This window comes from Pinus tabuliformis, chromosome 1_2 (assembly GCF_031772625.1).
Source record: "Pinus tabuliformis cultivar Carrire ecotype Pingquan chromosome 1_2, CPIR1, whole genome shotgun sequence".
Taxonomy (NCBI): domain Eukaryota; kingdom Viridiplantae; phylum Streptophyta; class Pinopsida; order Pinales; family Pinaceae; genus Pinus; species Pinus tabuliformis.
The window spans coordinates 679,522,754-679,532,407 of record NC_142298.1 but is presented as its reverse complement, the minus strand read 5'-3'; the positions used below and the strand labels follow the sequence as shown (position 1 = coordinate 679,532,407).

Here is a 9,654-nt window from a genome sequence, read left to right as displayed (position 1 = left end):
AAAGTTTTTCTTGCACCACCTTCTCAACTGCTACAAGAGGGGTGGGAGTTTTATCCTTCGCTCAAACCACCTATGCCCAAGAATTGATGTGTGTCTCAGTTTCTTGTTTGAAGGTGGCCTGTTGGGATCAGATTTCTTCCTGCTTGCTTTTAAGGTCGAGAATTTCTGCATGCAACGTATCATTTGGAGGATGGATATTTTCCTGCTCTTTTCTTTCATGTAATATCTTCTTAAGGGATAAATTATCTCCTTCCACCTCCGAAACTCTAGTAGAGAGGGTGTGTATTTCAGAACGAAGCTTGTTGTTTTCAGTTTCCAGAAATTCCATTTTTTGCAAAATTTGTTTTACTTGGGTTGTCCAAAATGAAAAATTCAACTCCATGGTTTTTTCATGAACCCTAGTTCAAGATGTACCCCTTGACCTTGACCTTTAGCCATTGTTACTGCAGGTTCATGGGAAGTTGGAAATCTCTGTTACTTAAAAAATTTAAACTGTAAATTTCAACATATAAAATATTAATATTTTAAAATGCGTTAAGGATTTATAATAAATTTTGAAGTTTGTCTAAGATGAGGCCTTTTAACATTTTGCAGTACCAATTAGGCATGGAAAACCCAGATATATAGGTATAATGGTCAAAGTACAGGATGTAATAAAATATACAGGTAGCTGAGTAGATTTCAAAACATTATCTGATCGCATATCTCAAATAGATGGGTGTGCTTACCATACAAGAGGTCAATATATATAGATAGATTAGTTATGGGATAAGACCAAAATCTACAAAAATAGCATGAAAAACAACTGCTTTGAGATTGAGATGCATTGAGATCCAACTCTCTTCCTTGCTGGGGAATTGATCCCTCACCTTTCCTGTTCAAATCCAATCCTTCTGCCACCTTCTGACAATTGCCCAACATGGAATGTGGATGGTACAATCTTGGTTCATGATCAGCCTGGATTAAAGAAAGGCCATTAGACTGTACAAGCATGGCCATTCTCTCATCCACTAATGCTCTAGTTGTAGCAGGCCTTTCAACAGTAGTGGGATTTATGAGCTCTTCCTCTTCTTCTTGTTCCTCTTTTGTTTTACAGGCAGAGGCATAAATGCCCAATTCTCGCAGCTTGGTAGGGGAATTCTCTCCATTGCTCTCATGGAAAAGTTTTCTCCATCTTTTCTTCTCAACTGGAGTCTCAGATTCATTCAAAATCTACTACATGTCGTGTCCTACAAACTGATTTTGAGAGAAACGACCTCTAAGGTGGGGCTTGACCTCTAGGTCCCCATGATATTGTCTATGAATGTCCATCAATGGAGTCACTTTCACTGGAGAGTAATTTGGCTTCACGCTGTTTGTAGGAAGCTTGGAGGCCAAATATGCAAGCTTGGCTCTTGTGCCTTCAAGGCATGCTGATGTCGATGCTTCTGATGCCAATGTCTATTGTGCTTTCTCTAATATGGTCTACAAATATTCACCCTACACCTCTATTCTCAACTAAAAGCACCTTTGAACCTACATTGACATTTACAAGAGATATATTCCATTCAGTCATCAGGTAACTGAAACAGGGGAGAGATATTATGTTCATCGATTTGCATAATTTCAGAAAAAATTGTCATACCTCTAGCTGGTCATGGAGTCTTCTATGAACTTCTATCTGAACTCTTAAAGCATCAACAATCTGCATTGCTCTGTAAACATAATGATAATCAGAAAATCAGTTCAAAACCAAAGGGCTTATTTGAGTTTCTAGCCCATTTTTCTTCTGCAGATTTTTTATTACTTACTCCTTATGATTTGGTGTGATGCTGCTATCCCGAGCCATCCTGATTAGGCAGTTTCCACCATCAGAACTTCCTCCTGAAAAATAATAATTCAATAATAAGCAGAACTCTCCTAGAATGTGAAGGGTGGGGGTGGGGTTGAGGGGGGAAGGTGTCATCTTAGGTAGGGTCATGGTGCCACTACAGGGAATGGCTTGTAGAAATGGGCTTCTCCATTCCCTGGTGGGGTGGAAGCATTCTCTATGGGGCCCTGATCCATGAAGGTTTTTAGATGCTTGACCAAGGACCAAGGAGGACCCAGGGAAAGGAAGTGAGGTTTCTAACCACTAAAGTGAGATAGATAGCTTCAGACAAGTCCTTACAAAGGTCCCAGGGAGCTTGTAGAAATGCAGGGTGATATAATTTTCTATGTAGAGGTACTTCAAAAGGTTATTTTGAGCTGAAAATCTCAACCATTCCTATTATTATTGGAGGGTGAAAGGTGAGGGTAGGAGGTAAAATTATTTAATTTGAGGATGGGGATGGGATGAAGCTGTCTTATTTGAGCAAATGGATAGGTGAAGTTGTGTAACTTGCAACAATGATAAATGGAAGCATCCTGTGACTACCATAAATTTTTTCAATGATTTTAAATTTCCAATTTAGAAATCTACTAACCATCATTGCTTCTATCGACACTGACTTCTCTGTGGCGCTGCTTCCCAAGTCTGTATTTCTGCAACAATCAATCAACACATGAGACAATGTCAGGTTGTTGAAATAGGTTGGCCATTTTCAGTGTTTGAAATGTTATTATACCAGTGAAGCAAGATTACACAAATAATTCTCAGGACTAGTGAAGAAAGATTGCCCATATAATTCTCAGGAATTAATCTTGCCATTGCAACACCCAAGAGTGAAACAATCACTTGAAATAATTTACAACAGGAACCTCAATTTAGAATTCAAAGCTCCTCATTTAGAATTCCAAGCTTCTCAAGGTTCAAGAGCTTTTGGAGGCAACTTGATATTAGACTTAGTTTCCCAATGTTCCTTGTGCAATCCTGTAACAACATTATTTTCCTGCAATCTTTACCATTAATATATGGACGTAAACAATATCACAAATTATAGTAGGCAACAGTTGGAGATTAGAGTTCCTTCCCAAGCCTAGGTGAAAAATCATGTCAAAATTCAAGCACATCCATGGCTTTAAATTCTGTTTGAAATTTCATAGTATATAACCAAAAATAGAATCGTAATTCCCTTAAACTTCAGGACTAATACTGGAAATGGTTACCCTATTGAATTTTAATAAATTCAGTACTAAAATGGTAAAAATATTAGTGTATCTTATTGACAGTAAAATTTATCACAAAATAAAGATTTATTTTACTTGAGAAAGCATAATATATTGCAGTTAAGCATGAAAAAATATTTGTATCCATAATTTAAATCAAGGGAATTGACTTTGAAAAAACAATATGTTTATCATAATAGGAATCCATGTGTACATGTGTACTTTCCACAATTATTGTGAAATCGATGTAAACCAAGAAAAGAAGACTCAATGGACCAAACTCTGTTCTGCTTCTGAAATTGTTGACCCATATCAAAAGAATGGTGAGTAGGAATGTATCCCATTACTACATCTTAATTTAAAATTCTAAAACTTTCTATCTAGGCTTGAGTATTTTAACTATAGATCTTATACCAGAACCAAAGGGAGACAAAATGTTTTGCTTCTCCTCGCAAGCTATATAACCAAAGCAAAATGGTAAACCAAATAGCCTAATCAAAAGCCTTCTCCCAATCATCCACTTCATTGGAAGAGTACTTATTTTTATTCTCTTGAGAGGATGAAACTTCAGTGGAACCCATAGATGTTAGAGGCTTGGAAGTTGGTTGGGCTACATTACTTGACGAAGTCTCTCCCGCATTATATTTCTCAAGAGCTCCATATGGATTTCTTCTTGTTAAAATAGGATTTCTCTGGAATTGCCAAACTGGCCTCGATACTTCAACACTTGACCAATCCTCCATCCACACACTTTTGCTCATTTTTTTTTTCCATGCATTAGCCTTTTTTGTTGTCCCATCTTTTGTTGCCCAAGAATTGCACTTGGGTAATCCACCATTATGAGGGACTACAATAACACCTCGATATACAGAAGCATGATCCACATGTCTAAGAGCAATTGCAACCCTCACAAGATCTATAAATATGGATAATGCATTCTTGTCATTCAGTTATACAAGTTCACACTCACCTCCAAATCTCGAAATCAGGGAACTCACTTATGCTTCTCTTGGTAAATCAAACAACGCAAGGATGAGATTGGGATCCATATATACAAATGAATTGAAAGGTGGAGCTTGCATCGACCCTTTGGTAGGAAGTGACCCTTTGGGCATTATGCTATGTATGAGGGTCTTGACTTCTGTGTAGCCTCTATGACCAGAAAATGTTTTGGTTCCCATCCAGGACCAAAAACATGCACATGAATGCTACTTGAGCTGGCTTTTGTTCTCCCCAAAACCAAATTATCTAAACCTTTCCTCAACAGCTGAAACCCATTGTGGTTATCTCCTGATAAACTCAGCTAGAAGTTTTGAAATTTGTTCGTTCATCCCTGGGAGATCAACTATTGTGAAAATGCCAAAATAATCTACCAAAATCTTCTTCTTCTCCAACTTTAGACATTCTTCATCACATGCAAGACTTCTCTGGACCAGAGGCACTCTATTTGAATTCGACTGTACCGGCAGAAGAGGAGCAAGAAATTTGTGAAGAACAAAGGCTTCAAATACAAGATCAACTCTGGTATTGTTGCCTCCATCATCACACATGACCTTTGCAGTATATCGACCACATGAACAAGTAATAGTCACTAGCAATTCACATCTAGTATCAGGGCATGGAAGAGATGGATGACATGAAGCAGTACAAGTATGCCTGCAATCTCTTCGAGGAGCTCCACAAGGTTGCCCACATGATATTCTGCCTATTGATGATGAATTTTCCTTGGAAGCTGAGTCACATGGAGGTAGATGGAATGTCCTAGTACACACATGCATTCCACATTGCCATGGTTTCCCACAAAGCTTGTTGCATCTAATGTCTCGAGAACCACATGGCACATTTTTCAGAGCTACATGACCCCCTACACATTCTTTTGCAACAGGAACAGTACAAGGAGGGCAATCCTTGAAATGGAAATCATGAGTCGTAGGATGACCACATGTCTGAGGAGTGGAGTAGGGATATGAGCACAAAGGAATGGGCATTCCACAAGGGACTAGAGGAGGAATTGAGGTCTTCACACATGAAAAATAAAGATCAGTGAGAATAGTTTCAAGGCAGGGTGGATTGTGGCCACTATGGCAATGTTCTTGGCAAAAATGCTACCCACATTGGAATTTTTTCCCACAGGGAATTTTACATAAATGTCGATCTCAATCACCTGAATGAGTAATTGAACACCCTCGATTTGCAAGAGGGAAGCATATTTCACTACATCTATGTCTACCACAAATTTTCTTTTGTCTACATTTCTTTTCACATGTGAATTCATCATTCTCCTCCATGGATACCATGGTGTTCCAGCAAGGGACCGTCTTAGATGATGATCCACATTGACATTTTTATTAACATAAACCAAACAAGGAGGACATTTCCCCTGATGACATGTATTTATACACAAATGTTTTCCACAGGGAAGAAGCTTCTCACATACCTCTGAGCAGGTTGGTACATTATCCATATAACTCTTCCTCTGAATTTGCAGTTGAGTTTTACCACAGGGGCAAGATTTGACCTTCCTAGGTGATAGTTCACACTCTCCACATTCTCCAGGATGACATATCTTGTTGCACTTATGATTCTGAGAGGAGATCATTTTCATGCATGGGTTCTTACATGCAAATACACCAATTTTCATCAAGTACATAATACTGGAAAATTGGTAGAGAGCCTCCATTGCTTGATGATACTGGCTGGCCAATTTAACATGACCACCATGGCCTACACCTAATGTCTCGATAATATTCTGGACGTCCACTTTGACACCATTAATGCCAACACTTGCTAGATATGAGTGGAGATCGTCATAAAATTGAAACGCAATTTTGGGATGGACTAAGCCCAATCCATTTAATTTTATGCATTCTAATGTCTCGTTTGGTTGGTGATGAAGAATCCCATGAGGCTCAACAGAGAATGAAAATTTTGAATTATAATGCACCATTCCAGAAACATCAAGCTTCACTCCTCCCTAGTAACCAGTGGTACCATGCCAAAATAAATGTACCTGGAATAATACAAATTTAATATAAATTCATAACAAAGTAGCATGCCAAATCAACTATGGAGGTAAGTAGTCTGCATATACAAATGATAGTTTAAATATATCGGCTAGTCACTAAACAAAGGATGTAGCGTATGAATTCATGAGGCAAGTGATAAAATGCAGGGTTTGCAACATATAGATAAATAAGGAGTATAATTGGGTAATTCCTAATGGACAACTAAGGTAGCTTACTTTAAAAGGTGGGTCTTATTTTATTCTGTAACAATGTGTTTGAGGACCAAAGTAGGATCCTCTTGTCTCTACCCAGTCTTACCATCTTTTTGAAACTTATAATTCTCTTTTATATGTGTCATCTGATTTACAAAATTGAATTATGAGCCCATAGAATGTTTAGAGTTCAACTAGAAAATTGAGAATCAAAATGAAATTTTTTAGATTATAATTACTTTGAGAATACAAAGGAAATTATCTTCATATTGCTAGAAGATTGAGAATCAAAAGGAAATTATCTTCAGATTTCAAAGAGAGATGAATTATTGTCTTAAATGTCATATTTGAAGAAAAAAGAAGGTCAAACCTGCTTTGCTGTATTGCCAACTAGAGGAGGCTTTGCATTAGGGTCCATTAACATATTTCCACCCTTCATAAAGAAGCATAAACTTTGGAGGGGTGCCCCCTTTCCCTAGACTGTTAAAAAAATACAAAAAAAATCACAAACATTTGAAATTCTACCCTTAGGACAAGGTCACAGTGTAACTACATCTCGACAAGAATTGATATACGATTACAGAACATAAAAGGGGGGCGATAAAAATAATATACCTTTATAAACCTTGTTTTACACCCTCAGTTGTGACATCTGTGTAAAATGCGTCCCATGTACACCACCCAAACCAATTGAGTATATCAGGTAACTGCAAGAGAAATATTCAAATCATAAGACTAGAGAGAACCAACGAGAACTTATAATGACTTAGTAAAACAATACATAGATATGTGTCATTCTCAATTAAAAGTCAAGGCGAGCTAAATTTTTTAGCACATAGAACAAATTCAGACACCATTGGAAAGAACCAAGCTTCCGTTCCATGAGAAATTATCGTCTTTCTTTCACGATGGGCAAAGGTTTTAAAATGCTTCTCAACAGCCCTGCGCTATCAATAATATATGTTAGTCATATAACATTGATTCTGAAATATGAGAAGTTCCAACAAGAGGAAATTAAATAAGAAATGTTTTAGAATGCCTCTCAACAACCTTGCGCTATCAATAATTGATGTTAATAATATAACATTGATACTGAAATCTGAAAAGTTCCAAAAGAGATGAAATTAAATAAGAAAGTTGAAACATGGAAAGGTTCTCACTTTACTGCACTAGTAATCACTTCATATGGATCCGTTCCAACACCAACAAAAACTAAATAAACTCCTTGAGTTGTCTCAACAACAGGATCTCCTGGAATGCCAAATACGAAGTAAATTCAAGAGAAAATCAAAATGCCTATTTTACTCCAGGGAATTGACAAATTGAGTTATATTAAGAATTTTATACCATTCATAATCCCTGCAATTCTTACCACTTTCTAGACATATTTCATCCTTATTGTTTTCATTTCCTTGCAAAACTGCTATAAAATATCCTTCCAACATTGGCAAGAAAACAATATAGGTTTTTGGTTCTGTAATGTCATCACCCACACCAGTGCTCAGAGGTGAACCTTCACTATCCTCAACTAGAAAAACTTGAGTCTCAAATGGGACATATCTCCCATAGGAGCCCATCCTCTGTGTCATCCACCAGAGCTTGAAGCGGAACAAAAACATAAAATGAAGGCCTACACAAAAATACATATAAATTCATCCATTGTAACCCATAGAAAATAATTGTGATCAAAATAACCAAAAAAGTCACCAAAAAGTGCACTTCTTGTAGCTATCAAAATGCATTGTAAACGTCTTGCACATTGAAGTTGACTTTTTCTGAATACAAGACGCTAGTAATAAGGATTTAATACACTAAGCATGCACTTTCAATAAATTAATGAACCCCCACCGGATCAGGGTGGATGAGGTGGCGACGTGTGGAAATATAATGAAGGTGGGAAGGTGGCAATTCAGGTCACCACACAACATTATAATTACGCAGGACGTCGGGACAGCCTGCAGGCTAGGGAGAATCCCGAGGAGTAGAGGCGACAGAGAAGTGAAGGAGGAAGGAGGTAAGAACGGTGGCGAACAGACGATGGGATGTCGGGTAGCTGGCAGAGGATTAATAAGGACAGGAGAAGGCAGACCTGAAGATTGCATGCAGAAAAGGAAGGAGACGAAGGGAGTTCGAGGCTGGCCGGATTTTTCTGCAACTCGTCATAGAAAATGGTATGAATTAGTAAAATTTTCCATTGCTTTCTCTGATATCACTAGTAATATTAAGGAAATGGGAAGAGGTTTAACCGCTGCAGAAGTTCGATGAAGGGAAAGGGACGGACATCCATCTTAATATCAGTCAGAAGATAGTGGGTGGGAGAATGAGAAAGGCTGGGGTCGAATCTAGCAAGGAAGGGAGCTAGATAGGTCAAGATAAGAGCATGCAAGGTTCTTGGTTAGATACTGATCAGGGGCAGTCGGAGACAGAAAAGCAGACGGTTTGGGAGGAAGAGAAGACCCCCGAGCAGATTTACCAATTCCATTCCAGGAAAGGTGGAGCGGGGAAGGTCAAAACTCCCGAAAAAGAGCAGCAAAGGGAGGGAACGAATCTGGAAAAGAAAGCTAAGGTGCCTGGAGGTGAGGAATTTACAGGGAACGCATCCTTCGACGTTGGGCAGGGAAGTCGGGCAGCTGCCAGGAACAAACCAGCTTGCCCAGGTCATGGAAGAGGGCGTAGGGGCAGAGGAAGAGGTCGACAAACCGACAGACAAGAATTCAAACTCTCATCTCCAGTTTGTCAGAGATGAGGCCAGAAAACCATGAGGCATATGGTGCAGGAGGCAGAAAAATCTTATAACGAAGGAACTGACGCCGATATCCGCAGGCTAATTCAAGAACTAGAAGCAAATGCAATGAAGGAAGACTCGGAACCAGAGATGGAAGACTGGGGTAACATGATCCCTAACCCGAGGAATACCAGGGGACACCTATCCTTATACAAGCAGGCTTTACATGTATATTGGGTGCTGAAGAGATTACTGGCAAAGGCAATGGAGTAGGTGGCAATGGAAATGGCAAAGATGGCTCAGAGCATTCCCAATTTAAGGAGAGAAATGAAGAATCTCCAAATCACTCTGCTCATGCAAGACAACAAGTTGGAGGAGATTCAACAACAGCTGAAGAAGCTAGTTCCAGTGACAAAAGATGAAGACACTCCACTTGAAAACATGGTAGATTGATCCTTCTAGTTTTTCTAATGGTTTTCCTTGTTAGTTTGCTGAGAACAAGCTCTCCTTTTTTTTTTTTTTTTTCTGTTTATAGTCTCTAATGTCGATAGGAAATCAGATTAGTAATTTTGGCAGCAACGTCTATTTGGCATGGATAAGCAGACTTATTCTTTTTTGCTACTGGTTGGGTTATAAAGACTTAAGG

General features: G+C 38.6%; 1 pseudogene; it reads right to left on the bottom strand.

Annotated features, from left to right (window-relative positions):
• Positions 1-681: 681 nt before the first annotated feature.
• LOC149207520 (uncharacterized) lies at positions 682-2,668 on the bottom strand (annotated as a pseudogene).
• Between the last annotated feature and the right edge of the window lie 6,986 nt (positions 2,669-9,654).